This window comes from Triturus cristatus, chromosome 7 (assembly GCF_964204655.1).
Source record: "Triturus cristatus chromosome 7, aTriCri1.1, whole genome shotgun sequence".
NCBI lineage: Eukaryota > Metazoa > Chordata > Amphibia > Caudata > Salamandridae > Triturus > Triturus cristatus.
The window spans coordinates 843299252-843309402 of record NC_140590.1 but is presented as its reverse complement, the minus strand read 5'-3'; the positions used below and the strand labels follow the sequence as shown (position 1 = coordinate 843309402).

Below are 10151 nucleotides of genomic sequence, written 5' to 3'. Positions count from 1 at the left end.
ATCCATCCTCTGGCCCATTTCTGATGCAATGGTGCATTTTGCACTAAGAAAATAGCGCTAAATGTGGATTATGCTTCTCACATAATTGTGCAGATTTGCAGGTAATTTTGCAGGAATTATGCTACAGATAATTGTGCCAATTGCAACCATCCCTAGCTAGAGGTTTCAAGCAATGTCCTAGTTCCTTGATTTATTTTCTCTGAATTACTAATTCTTCAGAGTACCACTAGGCTGGGCAGTTACAGGAAAGGCCTTGTGTAGCTTGTTTAAATTCTGACCTTTTGAGCCCAATTCTTTGTCTTGAGTACAGGAGGGATCATGGCCAGTCCTTCAGGGTTCTTCTCAGGTCTAAAGTATCACGTTCTCTTCTGTCCTTCCTAAGATCCAGCAACTTTCTGAAATGGGTGCATGGATATGCTATATTTATGCCTGACACAAGTTATTGGGTGAGAATGACTCCTGGGCATGCCCTAACCAATTGAGTAAAAGTTCCAGGGTCCAGCCCTGCCCACTATTGGCATGTTCAAGATGTCAAGAGTCTTGGGCTACACAACTCTGCGGGGTAGGTATGTTTGTGGCAAGCAGCTTGAGAACAAATGCAAATTAGACTCCAGGAAGTTTAGGCAGGAAAATGTTTACTTTTTACACGTTACTTGCCCACAATGTTTATTAAAATGCACTTTGAATGGAAATTTAATAACTATTAAAAATTGTTTAAATATTTTTCTAGCTAGTTCCATTCCACTGATACAGGATTTTTATTTTAATCTGCGCTCTGGTTTTCACTATTGGCCAGTCATCCTTTCATACAGTGAAAATAGCTTTTGCGTGATAGCCACTGTAAGGACAAGGTAACTTTTAACTTTCTGCATGTCCTACTTTCAAATACCATGCACCCTAACTTGTGGGCTACAAGGTCTACATAGGGGTGACTTATTAACATTTAAAAGAGACGTTTTGACTTGCCAAAAGAGCTTATTTTGGCAGGTTGAGTTGCAGATTTTACACTGCTACAATCAGGCTACAATGGTGGGCCTGAAGCCATGTTTGCACTGATATTGTAGTGGATGGCACAATAGGTGATGCAGTACACTAATGCAATTTACCTTACTGGCCTTAAGTATTACTTTGGATCATATGCTAGGGACTTATATGTAAGTTAAATATGCCAATTAGGAGCATATCAATGTAGTCATGTTGAACGGTGGAGCAGAAAGTACTCACCACTGGGGTAAATTTCAATGAGTTCCATAGCCAGCAAAAACAGTTAAGGCAAAAATCTGTGCGTACACCATGCAAAAGATGGTCCTTTCCTACAGGTAGATTGGGAGAGTGATGTAAACCCGAAGACATGGCTGAGTTTATAGTGCTACTTTGGTGTTGAGTAGATGTTTGGTAGTAATTTGGGACTAGAGAGGAAAGAATTATATTTGGAGGTAGTTGTTTTTGGGCTCCTGTTTTAATTAACTGGTTTATAGCCTAGGGTGAAAAATACTTTTAGTGTGAGATGTCTGGGTCAAAGCCTCTAGTGTCAACCTGGTCTGGAATCAACTCATTAAGGGAGGTGGGGAGTCTGCTTCTGGGATATCTACACCAACTGCACCATGTGCTATGTTGGGGTGATCTAGAGTAAAAAGTCTTACAAATGGATGGATGAGAAGAAGTTAGAATTTTAATTGATTAGGTTCTGGAACTAACTCCTTGATAGGTACATTTTTTCATTCAACTTTGATCAATTCAGAAGTGGAGATTATAGTGCGATTTATTGATTGAAATTTGAGTGAAACGAGAGTTGAGTCTTGAGCTGAGATGAAGCTTGTAAGGGGGGTACTGGATCGATTATTTTTCTCCACTGATTTGATTTGGAAATGACCATCCACTCATACTTTTCTGGTGTTACCCCAGAGGCACCTTCTTTTAAGAATATCTAGTATTAAATCAGAATCTGCAGATAATGGGAGTAAACTGGCCTTGTGTTGATTTATCTGTTCAATTTTTGACTACCAGAGCTTGGTAGATATTTGTCTGAGTATGGTTTAGGCTAAATGTCTCACGCTATCGTGAAACATTGCTCAATTAGTTCCACTCACTAAATCCTGGGTCTCAGTTAGATGAGTTTGCATCCTGTACCCAGAGACAGGTTTGGGGTTTGTGCAATCTGACTAGACCTCTCAGTTTTAATAATAGCTTGAGAGAAAATGGGAATCATCATAAGCTGACAAGACATACTGGCTACATAAGTCACAGGAGAGTGGTTTGAAGAGGGAGATTTGTCAGCATAGGTAGGCTGAGTAATGCAAGAATATATGTATGATGAGCCAGAGTGAAAAGTGATATGGAAAAGGCTCAGATCCACTGTCTCTCAATTTTTATTTTTATGCTGGGGAGTTATTGTATTGTTTTTTAGAGATCCAAACATTAAATCACCCCTATGCTATTCAGATGACCTTTCTAAGTAGATATTTCATGTCATTTGACTGCCAATTAGACAGCTGGTTCTAACCACAGAGCAGCAAATTAAAATGAGTTGTCTGTCTTTCTTCAAATTCGGAGTTTTTCAGGATTTTATAGGTATTGGGCTTTCTGGCTGAAATCGTCATTAGGTTTAACTTGGATTGAACATTGTGAGAGACACGGATCAGTGTAATCAGTAAAATGTGCCTTTTGGCGCTATTTTTGCCTCTAACCATGTTTGCTTTCACAATAATGCAAACTCTAAGCAGATAGTGGATTCACTACATGTGTGGGGTTGCTATGCCTTTTTAATTAACTACTGTTTTCATAGCAGCCATAACCTGTGCCTTTCTCTAAAATTACTGCAGAACTTGCACTCTTTACAAAGCTTTGGGATATACCTTTATAAAGCCTTTAGTAACAACATAGCGGATCCCCTCATACAATAAGCTTCATAGTAGATCCAGTATTCTTTGACACTCCTCCTTCTTCCTCTATTGGAGAGATCAATATGATGGCCACAGGAGTTGTGTAGTGTGCATCCAATTTCAATCCTTTTGTGAAACAAGGCTTATGTATTCTTTTTCACTCTATGTTGGACCATATATGCATTGCCAGCAGTCACCATGTGACAAATCATTGAATCAGCAACGACCCATTTCTTTTGACCCTTATGTATTAATCTAGCCCATCTGTGCTGGCCTCAAATCTCCCTCTTCTCTCTTCTCCTAGGAGCTTTTTTCACTTTTCCTTCCAAGTAACATCCTTCTTGCCTTTTACACTCTCCCTCTTTCCAAAGTTTGCCCTGAAAATGAAGTGAAAGTCCACCTCTTGAGACTCTTCTTTCATAGAGTGGAACTGGATTATATCTGTCAGAATATAGCATGACATACATTTGTGTCCTAAATATCATTTGCAAAAATATAGTGCTATAGGAGTTAATATTAGGAAATCTAAACCTGATTGGATGGCCTTTCTGTGATTGATATTTATTGCATTATTTACAGCAGACAATATCTTCATACAAAATGTTGACATACAACCTTGTCCTTTGTGCCTTACTCAAGGAATCATGTCCATATTTAACCAGTGCAGAACCAAAGGGGATGATGGATGGAGTGTTGAACATTGCAAGCACTCACCCCCAGTCAACTGATCTGGGTTTTATCCATCACCATTCTTTAGCTCACTCCGCCACCCCAGTTCAGACATGGCCATATGCAAATCAGTCTGACCATGTGCCTCATGGGAACAGTCCAGCCCAAACGGCCAAGCAAATTCTTCCCTGGACTGGAAACAAGCATCCTGGGACCGGTTTCGGGTACATAACCCTCATCAGCCAGGCTATCTTGAATCCAGTGGCAAAGGGAGCAAGGAACCCATGTCTGGGCATCCCCTGCCAATTTAGGGCGAATAAAGCAAAACCAAAGGGGATTATGGACGGAGTGTTGAACATTGCAAGCACTCACCCCCAGTCAAGTGATCTGGGTTTAATCCATCATCATTCTTTAGCTCACTCCGCCACCCCAGTTCAGACATGTCCATATGCAAATCAGTCTGACCCTGTGCCTCATGGGAACAGTCCAGCCCGAACTGTCAAGCAATGTCTTCCCTGGACCGGAACCAAGCATCCTGGGACCGGTTTCGGGTTCATAACCCTCATCAGCCAGGCTATCTTGAATCCAGTGGGAAAGTGAGCAACGGACCCACGTCTGGGCATACCCGGCCAACTTAGGGCAAACAAAGCAAAACGAAAGGGGATGATGGACGGAGTGATGAACATTGCAGGCACTCACCCCCAGTCAACTGATCTGGGTTTAATCCATCATCATTCTTTAGCTCACTCCGCCACCCCAGTTCAGACATGGCCATATGCAAATCAGTCTGACCCTGTGCCTCATGGGAACAGTCCAGCCCGAACTGCCAAGCCATGTCCTCCCTGGACCGGAAATAAGCTTCCTGGGACTGGTTTCGGGGTCATAACCCTCATCAGCCATGCTGTCTTGAATCCAGTGGCAAAGTGAGCAAGGGACACACGTATGGGCATACCCCGCCAACTTAGGGCGAACAAAGCAAAACCAAAGGGGATGATGAGCGGAGTGTTGAACATTGCAAGCACTCACCCCCAGTCAACTGATCTGGGTTAATCCATCATCATTCTTAAACTCACTCCGCCACCCCAGTTCAGACATGGCCATATGCAAATTAGTCTGACCCTGTGCCTCATGGGAACAGTCCAGCTTGGACTGCCAAGCCATGTCCTCCCTGGACCGGAAATAAGCATCCTGGGACCGGTTTCGGGTTCATAACCCTCATCAGCCAGGCTATCTTGAATCCAGTGGCAAAGTGAGCATGGGACCCATGTCTGGGCATACCCGGCCAACTTAGGTCGAACAAAGCAAATCCAAAGGGGATGATGTGCGCCAGGTATGCCCAGACGTGGGCCCTGGGTTCACTGAGCCACTGGAATCAAGCTATCCTGGCTGAAGAAGGCTGAAACCCCGAAACCGGTCCTAGGATGCTTGTTTCCGGTCCAGGGAGGACCTGGCTTTGCAGTTCGGCTGGAATTTTCCCATGAGGCACAGGGTCAAGACTGATTTGCATATGGCCAGGTCTAAACTGGGGTGGCATGGTGAGCAAAAGAATGATGGATTTAACCCAGATCTTTTGACTGGGGTAAATGTTTTGATTTGTTCTGCATTCCATCCATCAATTGTGTGTCTTTTGCATATTTAACCAGTGCCATCTGATCTATATAAAAGAAGGGGACTAGCTTTTGTAACCAGTACTCAAGGTATACCAGCTGTGTGGTGCAATGTTTAGCATTTTATAGGTGCAAGGGAGGGATGTACACCCAATTCAGTTAGGCTACACATCTTTTAGTCTCTCACCAGCTGAATAATACTCTGCAAACACTTATCTCTTCATTTAAAAAAATCCTTTGCCAGAAAAGCAACTAAGAACATGTGACTGAGAGCAACCCTCAAGGTGAGCCAAATCAGTAGTATTACAAAATAGTTGCATCACTGTCAACTGGCTCTCTGTCTTTACACTTGACTTAAATCAATCCTGTTACTTCTGCTAAAACCACTAAGCCTGTTTCAACTTGCAGTTGCACTTTTTGTATCCTAAGTATGTGGTTATCATTTGCAGCAGGCTTACCAGGGCATGTTGATATTCAGGGCCATGGAATGACAGGTCAACACATTTCTACTCAGCCTGCTTCTGTATGCTCCCAGTACTCAGCAGAATCTTCAAATGGCTACACACGGGCACCAGGAAAACAGTGACGCAGGCCCTCATCAGCAGCCATCTGAATTATGGCTACGCACTGTGTGCAGGCACCACTGGCGTACTCATGAGAAGACTCCAGATGATCCAGAACCCAGCATACAGACTGATCCTCAACCTACCCAAAAGTGCCCACATCTTCAGGCATCTGTGAGACCTCCACTGGCTCCCCATTCAGAAGAGATGCCATTTCTAGCTTCTGACCCATGCATACTAAGCCCTACACGACCAAGTACCGGCATACACGAACCATCGACTTAACTTCCATCATCCAAGCAGAAGCTTTCAATCCTTTCACCTCTCCCTGGCGCACTGCACATCTGCCACTGTCACAATGGAGGGCAATTATTCTTCTACCTCGCCTCCTAAGCCTTGAATGACCTTCATTTCCACCTTCGAACAGCTCCCTCTTTGGCAGACTTCAGGAGGGGACTCAAGACCTGACTTTTTGGCTGAGACCTACATCTCAGCCCTTGGACACCCTCACGGGTGATAAGCCGTGCTTTATGAATACAGCTTGAAATGTACCCTGTGTCCAGTATTTCAATTGGATATATAAAAGTGTAGGTATCTGGTGTCCCAGAGTTCCGTTTACTGCCAAGTAGTGCAGGTGTCCACTCCTTAAATTACTGCAATATTGCTGAGAACTGCTAGTACTCTCACTTTTACAGTGGCTTATGTTCACCGTTGAGTCACAGCACTCATATAACCAGCTCCTGTAGTCCCTGCAGCTCAGTAGGGACTCTATCCTCCAGGGGGCTCCAACCCTTCATCTGGCCCCCTTCAGCCCTAAGGCCAATCAATATCTGTGTCTCTCAAGGGCCCCTCATCACATTCTGCAGAGAAGGGGGATCGTTTTGCGGTAGGCCTCTGGTTATAATCGAGTGTTTGGGTCATATCGAACACTGATATCGAAGTCAATAACCAGAAACAGGGGTCATCTCCAGAACAGGTGCACTGTGGGGAGTTTCTCGTCATATGTAAGTACCGCAAAGCTAGCGCCCTTGCGTCTGCGCGATAATTCTTCACAATGGAGCACACGGCTGGTCTGAATTTGCAGATGGAGTCCAGTGTATGACGAGAGTGCTTATGCGGGGACGCCATCTCATGACTATCCTTTGTGAGGTGATGGTACTACAGAGACAAAGAGGGCCACTCCACCGACAGCGCTAGAGCCGGCGCGCATGCATATCATACTGATTCTTTGTGTGTGCCACTCGGCGGGTCAGACCTCTCCTTTTAGACCAGAAGTGGACGAGCCCATTTCATGAGAGACCCCTGCCGACACCCCGCGCACGAAGTGTGAGCGGCCCATTTGCAAAGGGATCTGCAATATCCGGTCTCTCTCCGCTCCATTCTTCTTCCGAGCCGCGGAGGGCAACGGAGAGAAAAAACAAACAACATCAAAGCCGTGGAGCGCGAGGCTTGTGGAACGCGCTTGAATGCTTTGCAGCATCTGCGGCTCCCTTTATAGATCAAGGGAATCAGAAAATTAGCTTTTGTCTGACGCTGCGCGGAAGGCGATTGGTGGATCTAATTCATACGGAGTGAGACGGGCAAAAGATAAAATAAAATGGAGCCGGATAAGGATTCATTAGCTTATCGTTATCGCGTTGTTTGTAGGCTTGTTCCTTGGCAATTTTTCCAATTATTTTCGATATGGTTGGAAGGGCTGAAACTCGGCCATGGTATATATAATGGTGGTTATTAAGAGAAGATACTTTGCCTTTCCAGAGTCCCTCCATTTATACCTCCGCTAATGCAAAGCTGCTGCCGAGCAATAGGATGTAAGACAGAGAGGGAGGGGGAGAGCATGGAAATGCGGCTGCCCAAGGCGCCCGCAGGGTGCCCTAAGGAGGGCGGGCCTCTAGTGCCAGCAAGGCACCAGCCCACCCCCCCCTCGTAGGTGTGGGGACCCCTCGGGGAGGAGTACCCTACTCTGGCAGCCAGGGTGCTGCGGCGTGCAGGGCGCGTCATTTCCGGGGCGCGAGGAACAGGGGGGTATATTAGCCTCCCCACCCACTGGCCTTCTTCTTTTGCGCCCTGGGCACGCCGTCTGGGGCACGCCATCTGGGTGCCCCGCGGGACACGCTGTCCTGTCTCGCCGGTATCGAATCAACGTCTTCGGGTTTCAGCTTCACTTTGTTTGTGGTTGTATCCTGCCTTGTCGTGTTTTGGCCGGAGATGGTGTTGGTGTTACTTGCGGTGAGTCTGGTCATTTGGGGCAGTTCCCCTCGGTACTCGCACTGTTTTGCCCCTCTCAGGTGAGAGAACTACTCCGGACCTGAGGGGATTTAAGCCGAGGGTCTTGGTCGCGCATGCTCAAGATAGCGAAGCGCGTTCAGCATATTTATCATCAACCGCAGATTACATGATTTTGATTGTGGTTTAAGGTCCACACGTAGCGCGCTAACCGCGACCCCCCGCTAGGGTCCCTCGTATGGCACATTATTGTATACCTAGGGTTTTGGCCCGCTTCTAGTTCCCCAATGTGCACAAATTTGATAAGAGATACCGTGTGGAACTCGTAGGGTGGTGCTACCCCCTCCTCTGCCCCCGGGTGCGGGGATCGGAGCGTCGCGGCATGCCGGTGGGTCTGACTGTGTGGTTGCTCCCTGGTATGGGGTTGAGGCAGTCATGGAGGACCTGGTTTTGAATTGTGCGGCGGGAGTTGGGGCCGGGCCGGTGCCAGCGGCTACAGTGGTGCTTGGATGCAGGGGAGGCAGGCAAGTCATTGGGTCTATCTCTGGGCCGCACGCTGGAGTGTTCGGGAGGCTATCTGGGCGAAGCATGGCAGCGTTTGGGGCACAGGTATTACAATCAGGAGATGATGTTATGTGCAAACGGTGTTGGTGGCACTGTGCCCGAGAGGTAAAGTGCACTGGTGGTTCATGTGTGCCCATATTGCTATGGTGACGCCATGGGTCTACGTTGGGCCGGTGATCTACGTGTGCCACATGCTGAATCACTTGGCCTTCTGCGTGGGTTGGCCCGGGAGCGTGGAGCGAAGCACGCTGGTCGCCAGGTCGAGGGTCCGAGCGCTTGGGGGCCTGGGGAGTGCGACGGAATTGGCGGTGTATCACTAAAGGAGGGGCAGGGGTTTGGGTGGTGTTCGGGATGACTTTGCGCGCCGCAGTGATCGGTAGTTTGTGGTGCTTGGTGCGATGTACCAGGGAAGCCACAGATCGAGTGGTCCTACGGTGGTTTTGCAGGGTGCTACATGCCCGGTGGCCTACCAGCGTGGGGCATCGGTGTTGTTGTGGTGGGGTGACCAGGCGTCTCAGATTTGCCAGGACGGTCCCGGGTTTTCGCCGGCGGTCCCGGCGGATTTCGGAAATTGTAGCTCATGTGCCAGTTTTTAAGGAAAGTCGACTGAAAAGCACGGGAGGTGTTTTTTTGTGGTTTTTTTTGTGTTTTGCAAAGCAGGGATAGTTAGCAGTTGTTTCAAGACAGCAATTTGATTAACAGGCAAGCTACTGGGTTTCAGAGTTGCATTTTAAGTATGTTCTTACTGCCTGCTCTGTATTTCTCTGCTGAGGAGCGCCGTCATTATGTGCGCTCGCTTGAAGTAAATTGTAGTCCTATTTTGTGCGATGTACCGGTTTTTGGTGAAGCGGAGGACGCTCATCACTGAGGTCATGTACAGAGTGCGTATGTCACTCATGTACCTTGGGGAAGGTCTTGAGACAAGAGCCGGTAATTGCCTCAGCAGGGCATCCCCTGAAAAGAGGAGCGAGCTCCCAGAGACCCGGGGCCCAAAGGGGGCGGCAGGAGACGCGTGACCGTGTACCTGGTACTCTCTGATGCTTACCCCTCCAGGCATTGGAAATGGCTCGCGGCTGGCACTCCCCTGAGTGCGATGGCTGAGGTGAGGTAATGGCACCTCATAACCCAATTCAGACTACTTTCCTTCCGCGTCTTTATTTTGGAGTTCTGTTCACCCTGTGTAGTGGTGAGTCGAGGGCCCACTTCGGGGGGCAGTTTTCCTTCTGTCTCCTGGTGGCGCCCGTCCCCACTGTTTGCTTCTGGGCATTCTTTTCTGGGGGGGGGGCTCCAACTTCGGTGGGCGCAACTAGGACGGGTCGGTGCGGCCCCTGCCCCTTGGTGAGTTCGCACCCGCGGGGAGGATGCCACTGCAGCCAGTGCGACCTCCTTGGCTGTGGCGGGAACAGGCTAGAGTCTCGTCGCTGTATCAGAGGCAGGGCGCCAGTGTTGGTTTGAGAGGGTGGCAGCCTGTGGAGCCATGGGTGGTCCCCTCCGCAGCTCCACCCAAGGAATGGGTTTGTTTGGCCTCTGGGTTCATTCGGTTGGTATTGCCCAGCATTCCGTTGTGCGAATGGGGTGGCGCCAGGTGGCATTTTGGATTGATGGGTGCCAGTCGCGTTGACGGTTTGCTCTGCCGGGGT

The 10151-nt window shown here is 47.9% G+C and overlaps 1 non-coding gene across 1 annotated transcript; it reads left to right on the top strand.

Moving 5' to 3' along the window:
* The first annotated feature begins 9357 nt into the window (after window positions 1-9357).
* Window positions 9358-9662, top strand: LOC146810693 (Nuclear RNase P). Its single transcript, XR_014967175.1, has one exon.
* The last annotated feature ends 489 nt before the right edge of the window (window positions 9663-10151 follow it).